Source organism: Engystomops pustulosus, unplaced genomic scaffold, assembly GCF_040894005.1.
Source record: "Engystomops pustulosus unplaced genomic scaffold, aEngPut4.maternal MAT_SCAFFOLD_835, whole genome shotgun sequence".
NCBI classification, from domain to species: Eukaryota; Metazoa; Chordata; class Amphibia; order Anura; family Leptodactylidae; genus Engystomops; species Engystomops pustulosus.
Genome location: NW_027285714.1, coordinates 5,001 through 18,650, shown reverse-complemented (window position 1 = coordinate 18,650; position 13,650 = coordinate 5,001).

Below are 13,650 nucleotides of genomic sequence, written 5' to 3'. Positions count from 1 at the left end.
GCCGCGGCTCAGCCTCCAAACTCCCTTTCGCGGTTCTCTTCCCTTCAACTTCCATGGGCATGTTCCACACCGGGACCTCCGACCAAGTGTGGCCGGGGAACAGTCGCCCATGCCCGGGTAGCCTCAGCAAGTGCTCCCGCTGAGGTCAACTTGGAGGTTGGAGCTCCGACTTCCATGGGCACTATTCCTCCCCGGGACCTGCCGCCAAGTCTGGCCGGGGGACAGTGACACATTCCCGGGTAGCCTGAGCGGCTTCTCCCGCTGAACTCTTACTTCCATGGGCATGTTCCTCATCAGGAACCAACGACCAAGTGTGGCCCAGGGACAGTGACACATTCCCGGGTATCTTCAGCAGCTGCTCCCGCTGAGCTACTTCCATGAGCACTATTCCTCCCCGGGACCTGCCGCCAAGTCTGGCCGGGGGACAGTGACACATTCCCGGGTAGCCTCAGCAGCTGCTCCCGCTGAGCTACTTCCATGGGCACTATTCCTCCCCGGGACTTGCCGCCAAGTCTTGGCCGGGGGACAGTGACACATTGCCGGGTAGCCTGAGTGGCTGCTCCCGCTGAGCTCTTACTTCCATGGGCATGTTCCTCACCGGGACCAACTACCAAGTGTGGCCGGGTTTCGAGCTCCAAACTCGGCTTGCACTTGGTCGCTTGGGGGGTCCCCTCCGCTCCGGGAAGGGCGCCCTCCAGCGGGCAGACGAGGGTACTTCTAGTCTGCCCGAGCTCCATGGGGCCCCTCTCGCCCCTAGGCTCCCCGCCCAGGGTTCCAGGGTCCCGGATACAGCCACCCTGTCGAGTTCGGTATAGGGTACCGGGCCTGGCTGGAATCACGCCGGGATCGGTGAGACCTCCTCGGCCGCGGCTCAGCCTCCAAACTCCCTTTCGCGGTTCTCTTCCCTTCAACTTCCATGGGCATGTTCCACACCGGGACCTCCGACCAAGTGTGGCCGGGGAACAGTCGCCCATGCCCGGGTAGCCTCAGCAAGTGCTCCCGCTGAGGTCAACTTGGAGGTTGGAGCTCCGACTTCCATGGGCACTGTTCCTCCCCGGGACCTGCCGCCAAGTCTGGCCGGGGGACAGTGACACATTCCCGGGTAGCTTGAGCGGCTTCTCCCGCTGAACTCTTACTTCCATGGGCATGTTCCTCATCAGGAACCAACGACCAAGTGTGGCCCAGGGACAGTGACACATTCCCGGGTAGCCTCAGCAGCTGCTCCCGCTGAGCTACTTCCATGAGCACTATTCCTCCCCGGGACCTGCCGCCAAGTCTGGCCGGGGGACAGTGACACATTCCCGGGTAGCCTCAGCAGCTGCTCCCGCTGAGCTACTTCCATGGGCACTATTCCTCCCCGGGACTTGCCGCCAAGTCTTGGCCGGGGGACAGTGACACATTCCCGGGTAGCCTGAGTGGCTGCTCCCGCTGAGCTCTTACTTCCATGGGCATGTTCCTCACCGGGACATACTACCAAGTGTGGCCGGGTTTCGAGCTCCAAACTCGGCTTGCACTTGGTCGCTTGGGGGGTCCCCTCCGCTCCGGGAAGGGCGCCCTCCAGCGGGCAGACGAGGGTACTTCTAGTCTGCCCGAGCTCCATGGGGCCCCTCTCGCCCCTAGGCTCCCCGCCCAGGGTTCCAGGGTCCCGGATACAGCCACCCTGTCGAGTTCGGTATAGGGTACCGGGCCTGGCTGGAATCACGCCGGGATCGGTGAGACCTCCTCGGCCGCGGCTCAGCCTCCAAACTCCCTTTCGCGGTTCTCTTCCCTTCAACTTCCATGGGCATGTTCCACACCGGGACCTCCGACCAAGTGTGGCCGGGGAACAGTCACCCATGCCCGGGTAGCCTCAGCGGCTGCTCCCGCTGAGGTCAACTTGGAGGTTGGAGCTCCGACTTCCATGGGCACTATTCCTCCCCGGGACCTGCCGCCAAGTCTGGCCGGGGGACAGTGACACATTCCCGGGTAGCCTGAGCGGCTTCTCCCGCTGAACTCTTACTTCCATGGGCATGTTCCTCATCAGGAACCAACGACCAAGTGTGGCCCAGGGACAGTGACACATTCCCGGGTAGCCTCAGCAGCTGCTCCCGCTGAGCTACTTCCATGAGCACTATTCCTCCCCGGGACCTGCCGCCAAGTCTGGCCGGGGGACAGTGACACATTCCCGGGTAGCCTGAGCGGCTGCTCCCGCTGAGCTACTTCCATGGGCACTATTCCTCCCCGGGACTTGCCGCCAAGTCTTGGCCGGGGGACAGTGACACATTCCCGGGTAGCCTGAGTGGCTGCTCCCGCTGAGCTCTTACTTCCATGGGCATGTTCCTCACCGGGACATACTACCAAGTGTGGCCGGGTTTCGAGCTCCAAACTCGGCTTGCACTTGGTCGCTTGGGGGGTCCCCTCCGCTCCGGGAAGGGCGCCCTCCAGCGGGCAGACGAGGGTACTTCTAGTCTGCCCGAGCTCCATGGGGCCCCTCTCGCCCCTAGGCTCCCGGCCCAGGGTTCCAGGGTCGCGGATCCAGCCACCATGCGGAGTTCGGTTTGGGTACCGGGCCTGGCAGAAATCACGCCGGGATCGGTGAGCCCTCCTCGGCCGCGGCTTCGCGCAAAAACTCCCTTTCGCGGTTCTCTTCACTTCAACTTCCATGGACACGTTCCACACTTGGACCTACGACCAAGTGTGCCCGGGGAACAGTAACCCATGCCCGGGCAGCCTCAGCAAGTGCTCCCGCTGAGGTCAATTTGGAGGTTTGAGCTCCGACTTCCATGGCCATGTTCCTCACCGGGACCTACGACCAAGCGTGGCCGGGTTTCGAGCTCCAAACTCGGCTTGCACTTTGTGGCCAAGGGGGTCCCCTCCGCTCCGGGAAGGGCGCCCTCCAGCTGGCAGACGAGGTTACTTCTAGTCTGCCCGAGCTCCATGGGGCATTATTCCTCCCCGGGACTTGCCGCCAAGTCTGGCCGGGGGACAGTGACACTTGGCCGGGTAGGCGAAGTGGCTTCTCCCGCTGACTTGCCCCTTTGGAAGTAGGAGCTCTTACTTCCATGGGCATTATACCTCTCGAAGACTTAGAGCCAAGTGAGCTCCTACTTCCATGGGCATTATTCCTCCCCGGGACTTGCCGCCAAGTCTGGCCGGGGGACAGTGACACTTGGCCGGGTAGGCGAAGTGGCTTCTCCCGCTGACTTGCCCCTTTGGAAGTAGGAGCTCCTACTTCCATGGGCATTATTCCTCCCCGGGACTTGCCGCCAAGTCTGGCCGGGGGACAGTGACACTTGGCCGGGTAGGCGAAGTGGCTTCTCCCGCTGACTTGCCCCTTTGGAAGTAGGAGCTCCTACTTCCATGGGCATTATTCCTCCCCGGGACTTGCCGCCAAGTCTGGCCGGGGGACAGTGACACTTGGCCGGGTAGGCGAAGTGGCTTCTCCCGCTGACTTGCCCCTTTGGAAGTAGGAGCTCTTACTTCCATGGGCATTATACCTCTCGAAGACTTAGAGCCAAGTGAGCTCCTACTTCCATGGGCATTATTCCTCCCCGGGACTTGCCGCCAAGTCTGGCCGGGGGACAGTGACACTTGGCCGGGTAAGCGAAGTGGCTTCTCCCGCTGACTTGCCCCTTTGGAAGTAGGAGCTCCTACTTCCATGGGCATTATTCCTCCCCGGGACTTGCCGCCAAGTCTGGCCGGGGGACAGTGACACTTGGCCGGGTAGGCGAAGTGGCTTCTCCCGCTGACTTGCCCCTTTGGAAGTAGGAGCTCCTACTTCCATGGGCATTATTCCTCCCCGGGACCTACTGCCAAGTGTGGCCGGGGGACAGTGACTCTTGGCCGGATAGGCCAAGTGGCTTCTCCCGCTGACTTGCCCCTTTGGAAGTAGGAGCTCCTACTTCCATGGGCATTATTCCTCCCCGGGACCTACTGCCAAGTGTGGCCGGGGAACAGTGACTCTTGGCCGGATAGGCCAAGTGGCTTCTCCCGCTGACTTGCCCCTTTGGAAGTAGGAGCTCTTACTTCCATGGGCATTATTCCTCCCCGGGACCTACTGCCAAGTGTGGCCGGGGAACAGTGACTCTTGGCCGGATAGGCCAAGTGGCTTCTCCCGCTGACTTGCCCCTTTGGAAGTAGGAGCTCTTACTTCCATGGTCATTATTCCTCCCCGGGACCTACTGCCAAGTGTAGCCGGGGAACAGTGACTCTTTGCCGGATAGGCCAAGTGGCTTCTCCCGCTGACTTGCCCCTTTGGAAGTAGGAGCTCCTACTTCCATGGGCATTATTCCTCCCCGGGACCTACTGCCAAGTGTGGCCGGGGAACAGTGACTCTTGGCCGGATAGGCCAAGTGGCTTCTCCCGCTGACTTGCCCCTTTGGAAGTAGGAGCTCTTACTTCCATGGGCATTATTCCTCCCCGGGACCTACTGCCAAGTGTGGCCGGGGAACAGTGACTCTTGGCCGGATAGGCCAAGTGGCTTCTCCCGCTGACTTGCCCCTTTGGAAGTAGGAGCTCTTACTTCCATGGTCATTATTCCTCCCCGGGACCTACTGCCAAGTGTAGCCGGGGAACAGTGACTCTTGGCCGGATAGGCCAAGTGGCTTCTCCCGCTGACTTGCCCCTTTGGAAGTAGGAGCTCCTACTTCCATGGGCATTATTCCTCCCCGGGACCTACTGCCAAGTGTGGCCGGGGAACAGTGACTCTTGGCCGGATAGGCCAAGTGGCTTCTCCCGCTTACTTTCCCCTTTGGAAGTAGGAGCTCCTACTTCCATGGGCATTATTCCTCCCCGGGACCTACTGCCAAGTGTGGCCGGGGAACAGTGACTCTTGGCCGGATAGGCCAAGTGGCTTCTCCCGCTGACTTGACCCTTTGGAAGTAGGAGCTCCTACTTCCATGGGCATTATTCCTCCCCGGGACCTCCTGCCAAGTGTGGCCGGGGAACAGTGACTCTTGGCCGGATAGGCCAAGTTGCTTCTCCCGCTGACTTGCCCCTTTGGAAGTAGGAGCTCCTACTTCCATGGGCACTATACCTCTCGGGGACTTAGAGCCAAGTGTCTTCACCCTTTGGAGGTAGTAGCTCCTACTTCCATGGGCATTATTCCTCCCCGGGACCTCCTGCCAAGTGTGGCCGGGGAACAGTGACTCTTGTTCGGATAGGCCAAGTGGCTTCTCCCGCTGACTTGCCCCTTTGGAAGTAGGAGCTCCTACTTCCATGGGCATTATTCCTCCCCGGGACCTACTGCCAAGTGTAGCCGGGGAACAGTGACTCTTTGCCGGATAGGCCAAGTGGCTTCTCCCGCTGACTTGCCCCTTTGGAAGTAGGAGCTCCTACTTCCATGGGCATTATTCCTCCCCGGGACCTACTGCCAAGTGTGGCCGGGGAACAGTGACTCTTGGCCGGATAGGCCAAGTGGCTTCTCCCGCTGACTTGCCCCTTTGGAAGTAGGAGCTCTTACTTCCATGGGCATTATTCCTCCCCGGGACCTACTGCCAAGTGTGGCCGGGGAACAGTGACTCTTGGCCGGATAGGCCAAGTGGCTTCTCCCGCTGACTTGCCCCTTTGGAAGTAGGAGCTCTTACTTCCATGGTCATTATTCCTCCCCGGGACCTACTGCCAAGTGTAGCCGGGGAACAGTGACTCTTGGCCGGATAGGCCAAGTGGCTTCTCCCGCTGACTTGCCCCTATGGAAGTAGGAGCTCTTACTTCCATGGGCATTATTCCTCCCCGGGACCTACTGCCAAGTGTGGCCGGGGAACAGTGACTCTTGGCCGGATAGGCCAAGTGGCTTCTCCCGCTGACTTGCCCCTTTGGAAGTAGGAGCTCTTACTTCCATGGTCATTATTCCTCCCCGGGACCTACTGCCAAGTGTGGCCGGGGAACAGTGACATGTGGCCGGATAGGCCAAGTGGCTTCTCCCGCTGACTTGCCCCTTTGGAAGTAGGAGCTCTTACTTCCATGGGCATTATTCCTCCCCGGGACCTACTGCCAAGTGTTGCCGGGGGACAGTGACATGTGGCCGGATAGCCCAAGTGGCTTCTCCCGCTGACTTGCCCCTTTGGAAGTAGGAGCTCCTACTTCCATGGGCATTATTCCTCCCCGGGACCTCCTGCCAAGTGTGGCCGGGGAACAGTGACTCTTGGCCGGATAGGCCAAGTGGCTTCTCCCGCTGACTTGCCCCTTTGGAAGTAGGAGCTCCTACTTCCATGGGCATTATTCCTCCCCGGGACCTACTGCCAAGTGTGGCCGGGGAACAGTGACTCTTGGCCGGATAGGCCAAGTGGCTTCTCCCGCTTACTTTCCCCTTTGGAAGTAGGAGCTCCTACTTCCATGGGCATTATTCCTCCCCGGGACCTACTGCCAAGTGTGGCCGGGGAACAGTGACTCTTGGCCGGATAGGCCAAGTGGCTTCTCCCGCTGACTTGACCCTTTGGAAGTAGGAGCTCCTACTTCCATGGGCATTATTCCTCCCCGGGACCTCCTGCCAAGTGTGGCCGGGGAACAGTGACTCTTGGCCGGATAGGCCAAGTTGCTTCTCCCGCTGACTTGCCCCTTTGGAAGTAGGAGCTCCTACTTCCATGGGCACTATACCTCTCGGGGACTTAGAGCCAAGTGTCTTCACCCTTTGGAGGTAGTAGCTCCTACTTCCATGGGCATTATTCCTCCCCGGGACCTCCTGCCAAGTGTGGCCGGGGAACAGTGACTCTTGTTCGGATAGGCCAAGTGGCTTCTCCCGCTGACTTGCCCCTTTGGAAGTAGGAGCTCCTACTTCCATGGGCATTATTCCTCCCCGGGACCTACTGCCAAGTGTGGCCGGGGAACAGTGACTCTTGGCCGGATAGGCCAAGTGGCTTCTCCCGCTGACTTGACCCTTTGGAAGTAGGAGCTCCTACTTCCATGGGCATTATTCCTCCCCGGGACCTACTGCCAAGTGTGGCCGGGGAACAGTGACTCTTGCCTGGGTAGGCCAAGTGGCTTCTCCCGCTGACTTGCCCCTTTGGAAGTAGGAGCTCCTACTTCCATGGGCATTATTCCTCCCCGGGACCTACTGCCAAGAGTGGCCGGGGGACAGTGACATGTGGCCGGATAGGCCAAGTGGCTTCTCCCGCTGACTTGCCCCTTTGGAAGTAGGAGCTCCTACTTCCATGGGCATTATTCCTCCCCGGGACCTACTGCCAAGTGTGGCCGGGGAACAGTGACTCTTGGCCGGATATGCCAAGTGGCTTCTCCCGCTGACTTGCCCCTTTGGAAGTAGGAGCTCCTACTTCCATGGGCATTATTCCTCCCCGGGACCTACTGCCAAGTGTGGCCGGGGAACAGTGACTCTTGGCCGGATAGGCCAAGTGGCTTCTCCCGCTGACTTGACCCTTTGGAAGTAGGAGCTCCTACTTCCATGGGCATTATTCCTCCCCGGGACCTACTGCCAAGTGTGGCCGGGGAACAGTGACTCTTGCCTGGGTAGGCCAAGTGGCTTCTCCCGCTGATTAGCCCCTTTGGAAGTAGGAGCTCCTACTTCCATGGGCATTATTCCTCCCCGGGACCTACTGCCAAGAGTGGCCGGGGGACAGTGACATGTGGCCGGATAGGCCAAGTGGCTTCTCCCGCTGACTTGCCCCTTTGGAAGTAGGAGCTCCTACTTCCATGGGCATTATTCCTCCCCGGGACCTACTGCCAAGTGTGGCCGGGGAACAGTGACTCTTGGCCGGATATGCCAAGTGGCTTCTCCCGCTGACTTGCCCCTTTGGAAGTAGGAGCTCCTACTTCCATGGGCATTATTCCTCTCCGGGACCTACTGCCAAGTGTGGCCGGGGAACAGTGACTCTTGGCCGGATAGGCCAAGTGGCTTCTCCCGCTGACTTGCCCCTTTGGAAGTAGGAGCTCTTACTTCCATGGGCACTATACCTCTCGGGGACTTAGAGCCAAGTGTCTTCACTCTTTGGAGGTAGTAGCTCCTACTTCCATGGGCATTATTCCTCCCCGGGACCTACTGCCAAGTGTGGCCGGGGGACAGTGACATGTGGCCGGATAGGCCAAGTGGCTTCTCCCGCTGACTTGCCCCTTTGGAAGTAGGAGCTCTTACTTCCATGGGCATTATTCCTCCCCGGGACCTACAGCCAAGTGTGGCCGGGGAACAGTGACTCTTGGACGGATAGGCCAAGTGGCTGCTCCCGCTGACTTGCCCCTTTGGAAGTAGGAGCTCCTACTTCCATGGGCATTATTCCTCCCCGGGACCTACTGCCAAGTGTGGCCGGGGAACAGTGACTCTTGGCCGGATAGGCCAAGTGGCTGCTCCCGCTGACTTGCCCCTTTGGAAGTAGGAGCTCTTACTTCCATGGGCATTATTCCTCCCCGGGACCTACTGCCAAGTGTGGCCGGGGGACAGTGACATGTGGCCGGTTAGGCCAAGTGGCTTCTCCCGCTGACTTGCCCCTTTGGAAGTAGGAGCTCTTACTTCCATGGGCATTATTCCTCCCCGGGACCTACTGCCAAGTGTGGCCGGGGGACAGTGACATGTGGCCGGATAGCCCAAGTGGCTTCTCCCGCTGACTTGCCCCTTTGGAAGTAGGAGCTCCTACTTCCATGGGCATTATTCCTCCCCGGGACCTACTGCCAAGTGTGGCCGGGGAACAGTGACTCTTGGCCGGATAGGCCAAGTGGCTTCTCCCGCTGACTTGCCCCTTTGGAAGTAGGAGCTCTTACTCCCATGGGCAGTATACCTCTCGGGGACTTAGAGCCAAGTGTCTTCACCCTTTGGAGGTGGTAGCTCCTACTTCCATGGGCATTATTCCTCCCCGGGACCTACTGCCAAGTGTGGCCGGGGGACAGTGACTCTTGGCCGGATAGAACTAGTGGCTTCTCCCGCTGACTTGCCCCTTTGGAAGTAGGAGCTCCTACTTCCATGGGCATTATTCCTCCCCGGGACCTACAGCCAAGTGTGGCCGGGGAACAGTGACTCTTGGACGGATAGGCCAAGTGGCTGCTCCCGCTGACTTGCCCCTTTGGAAGTAGGAGCTCCTACTTCCATGGGCATTATTCCTCCCCGGGACCTACTGCCAAGTGTGGCCGGGGAACAGTGACTCTTGGCCGGATAGGCCAAGTGGCTGCTCCCGCTGACTTGCCCCTTTGGAAGTAGGAGCTCTTACTTCCATGGGCATTATTCCTCCCCGGGACCTACTGCCAAGTGTGGCCGGGGGACAGTGACATGTGGCCGGTTAGGCCAAGTGGCTTCTCCCGCTGACTTGCCCCTTTGGAAGTAGGAGCTCTTACTTCCATGGGCATTATTCCTCCCCGGGACCTACTGCCAAGTGTGGCCGGGGGACAGTGACATGTGGCCGGATAGCCCAAGTGGCTTCTCCCGCTGACTTGCCCCTTTGGAAGTAGGAGCTCCTACTTCCATGGGCATTATTCCTCCCCGGGACCTACTGCCAAGTGTGGCCGGGGAACAGTGACTCTTGGCCGGATAGGCCAAGTGGCTTCTCCCGCTGACTTGCCCCTTTGGAAGTAGGAGCTCTTACTCCCATGGGCAGTATACCTCTCGGGGACTTAGAGCCAAGTGTCTTCACCCTTTGGAGGTGGTAGCTCCTACTTCCATGGGCATTATTCCTCCCCGGGACCTACTGCCAAGTGTTGCCGGGGAACAGTGACTCTTGGCCGGATAGAACTAGTGGCTTCTCCCGCTGACTTGCCCCTTTGGAAGTAGGAGCTCCTACTTCCATGGGCATTATTCCTCCCCGGGACCTACAGCCAAGCTTGGCCGGGGGACAGTGACATGTGGCCGGATAGGCCAAGTGGCTTCTCCCGCTGACTTGCCCCTTTGGAAGTAGGAGCTCTTACTTCCATGGGCATTATTCCTCCCCGGGACCTACTGCCAAGTGTGGCCGGGGAACAGTGACTCTTGGCCGGATAGGCCAAGTGGCTTCTCCCGCTGACTTGCCCCTTTGGAGGTAGGAGCTCCTACTTCCATGGGCATTATTCCTCCCCGGGACCTACTGCCAAGTGTGGCCGGGGAACAGTGACTCTTGGCCGGGTAGGCCAAGTGGCTTCTCCCGCTGACTTGCCCCTTTGGAAGTAGGAGCTCCTAATTCCATGGGCATTATTCCTCCCCGGGACCTACTGCCAAGTGTGGCCGGGGAACAGTGACTCTTGGCCGGATAGGCCAAGTGGCTTCTCCCGCTGACTTGCCCCTTTGGAAGTAGGAGCTCCTACTTCCATGGGCATTATTCCTCCCCGGGACCTACTGCCAAGTGTAGCCGGGGAACAGTGACTCTTGGCCGGATAGAACTAGTGGCTTCTCCCGCTGACTTGCCCCTTTGGAAGTAGGAGCTCCTACTTCCATGGGCATTATTCCTCCCCGGGACCTACTGCCAAGAGTGGCCGGGGAACAGTGACTCTTGGCCGGATAGGCCAAGTGGCTTCTCCCGCTGACTTGCCCCTTTGGAAGTAGGAGCTCCTACTTCCATGGGCATTATTCCTCCCCGGGACCTACTGCCAAGTGTGGCCGGGGAACAGTGACTCTTGGCCGGATAGGCCAAGTGGCTTCTCCCGCCGACTTGCCCCTTTGGAAGTAGGAGCTCCCACTTCCATGGGCATTATTCCTCCCCGGGACATACTGCCAAGTGTGGCCGGGGAACAGTGACTCTTGGCCGGATAGTCCAAGTGGCTTCTCCCGCTGACTTGCCCCTTTGGAAGTAGGAGCTCCTACTTCCATGGGCATTATTCCTCCCCGGGACCTACAGCCAAGAGTGGCCGGGGGACAGTGACATGTGGCCGGATAGGCCAAGTGGCTTCTCCCGCTGACTTGCCCCTTTGGAAGTTGGAGCTCCTACTTCCATGGGCATTATTCCTCCCCGGGACCTACTGCCAAGTGTGGCCGGGGAACAGTGACTCTTGGCCGGATAGGCCAAGTGGCTTCTCCCGCTGACTTGCCCCTATGGAAGTAGGAGCTCTTACTTCCATGGGCATTATTCCTCCCCGGGACCTACTGCCAAGTGTGGCCGGGGAACAGTGACTCTTGGCCGGATAGGCCAAGTGGCTTCTCCCGCTGACTTGCCCCTTTGGAAGTAGGAGCTCTCACTTCCATGGGCAGTATACCTCTCGGGGACTTAGAGCCAAGTGTCTTCACCCTTTGGAGGTAGGAGCTCTTACTTCCATGGGCATTATTCCTCTCCGGGACCTACAGCCAAGTGTGGCCGGGGAACAGTGACACTTGGCCGGATAGGCCAAGTGGCTGCTCCCGCTGACTTGCCCCTATGGAAGTAGGAGCTCTTACTTCCATGGGCATTATTCCTCCCCGGGACCTACTGCCAAGTGTGGCCGGGGAACAGTGACTCTTGGCCGGGTAGGCCAAGTGGCTTCTCCCGCTGACTTGCCCCTTTGGAAGTAGGAGCTCTTACTCCCATGGGCAGTATACCTCTCGGGGACTTAGAGCCAAGTGTCTTCACCCTTTGGAGGTAGTAGCTCCTACTTCCATGGGCATTATTCCTCCCCGGGACCTACTGCCAAGTGTAGCCGGGGAACAGTGACTCTTGGCCGGATAGAACTAGTGGCTTCTCCCGCTGACTTGCCCCTTTGGAAGTAGGAGCTCCTACTTCCATGGGCATTATTCCTCCCCGGGACCTACTGCCAAGAGTGGCCGGGGAACAGTGACTCTTGGCCGGGTAGGCCAAGTGGCTTCTCCCGCTGACTTGCCCCTTTGGAAGTAGGAGCTCCTACTTCCATGGGCATTATTCCTCCCCGGGACCTACTGCCAAGTAAGGCCGGGGAACAGTGACTCTTGGCCGGATAGAACTAGTGGCTTCTTCCGCTGACTTGCCCCTTTGGAAGTAGGAGCTCCTACTTCCATGGGCATTATTCCTCCCCGGGACCTACAGCCAAGCTTGGCCGGGGGACAGTGACATGTGGCCGGATAGGCCAAGTGGCTTCTCCCGCTGACTTGCCCCTTTGGAGGTAGGAGCTCTTACTTCCATGGGCATTATTCCTCTCCGGGACCTACAGCCAAGTGTGGCCGGGGAACAGTGAAACTTGGCCGGATAGGCCAAGTGGCTGCTCCCGCTGACTTGCCCCTTAGGAAGTAGGAGCTCCTACTTCCATGGGCATTATTCCTCCCCGGGACCTATAGCCAAGTGTGGACGGGGGACAGTGACATGTGGCCGGATAGGCCGAGCGGCTTCTCCCGCTGACGTCATCGCTTTGGAAGTAGGAGCTCCTACTTCCATGGGCTTGTTCCTCCCCGGGACTTGCCGCCAAGTCTGGCCGGGGGACAGTGACATGTGGCCGGATAGGCCAACTGGCTGCTCCCGCTGAGCCCCTACTTCCATGGGCTTGTTCGTCCCCCGGGACTTGCCGCCAAGTCTGGCCGGGGAACAGTGACATGCCGCCGGATACGGCCGAGCGGCTGCTCCCGCTGACGTCATCGCTTTGGAAGTAGGAGCTCCTACTTCCATGGGCTTGTTCCTCCCCGGGACCTGCCGCCAAGTCTGGCCGGGGGACAGTGACATGTGGCCGGATAGGCCAACTGGCTGCTCCCGCTGAGCCCCTACTTCCATGGGCTTGTTCGTCCCCCGGGACTTGCCGCCAAGTCTGGCCGGGGAACAGTGACATGCCGCCGGATACGGCCGAGCGGCTGCTCCCGCTGACGTCATCGCTTTGGAAGTAGGAGCTCCTACTTCCATGGGCTTGTTCCTCCCCGGGACCTGCCGCCAAGTCTGGCCGGGGGACAGTGACATGTGGCCGGATAGGCCAACTGGCTGCTCCCGCTGAGCCCCTACTTCCATGGGCTTGTTCGTCCCCCGGGACTTGCCGCCAAGTCTGGCCGGGGAACAGTGACATGCCGCCGGATACGGCCGAGCGGCTGCTCCCGCTGACGTCATCGCTTTGGAAGTAGGAGCTCCTACTTCCATGGGCTTGTTCCTCCCCGGGACTTGCCGCCAAGTCTGGCCGGGGGACAGTGACATGTGGCCGGATAGGCCAACTGGCTGCTCCCGCTGAGCCCCTACTTCCATGGGCTTGTTCGTCCCCGGGACTTGCCGCCAAGTCTGGCCGGGGAACAGTGACATGCCGCCGGATACGGCCGAGCGGCTGCTCCCGCTGACGTCATCACTTTGGAAGTCGGAGCTCCTACTTCCATGGGCTTGTTCCTCCCCGGGACTTGCCGCCAAGTCTGGCCGGGGGACAGTGACATGTGGCCGGATAGGCCAACTGGCTGCTCCCGCTGAGCCCCTACTTCCATGGGCTTGTTCGTCCCCGGGACTTGCCGCCAAGTCTGGCCGGGGAACAGTGACATGCCGCCGGATACGGCCGAGCGGCTGCTCCCGCTGACGTCATCACTTTGGAAGTCGGAGCTCCTACTTCCATGGGCTCGTTCCTCCCCGGGACCTGCCGCCAAGTCCTACCGGGGGACAGTGACATGTGGCCGCATAGGCCAAGTGGCTGCTCCCGCTGAGCTCCTACTTCCATGGGCTTGTTCGTCCCCGGGACTTGCCGCCAAGTCTGGCCGGGGAACAGTGACAGGCGGCCGGATACGGCCGAGCGGCTGCTCCCGCTGACGTCATCACTTCGGAAGTCCATGCACGGGGCAAGGCTCGCACTCCAGGCGAGAACCAGCTCTGCGGGGCCGGCGGCGCGTGCTTGGCTGAACCCCCGTGACCAACGGGGGCTAGACGTCGGAGG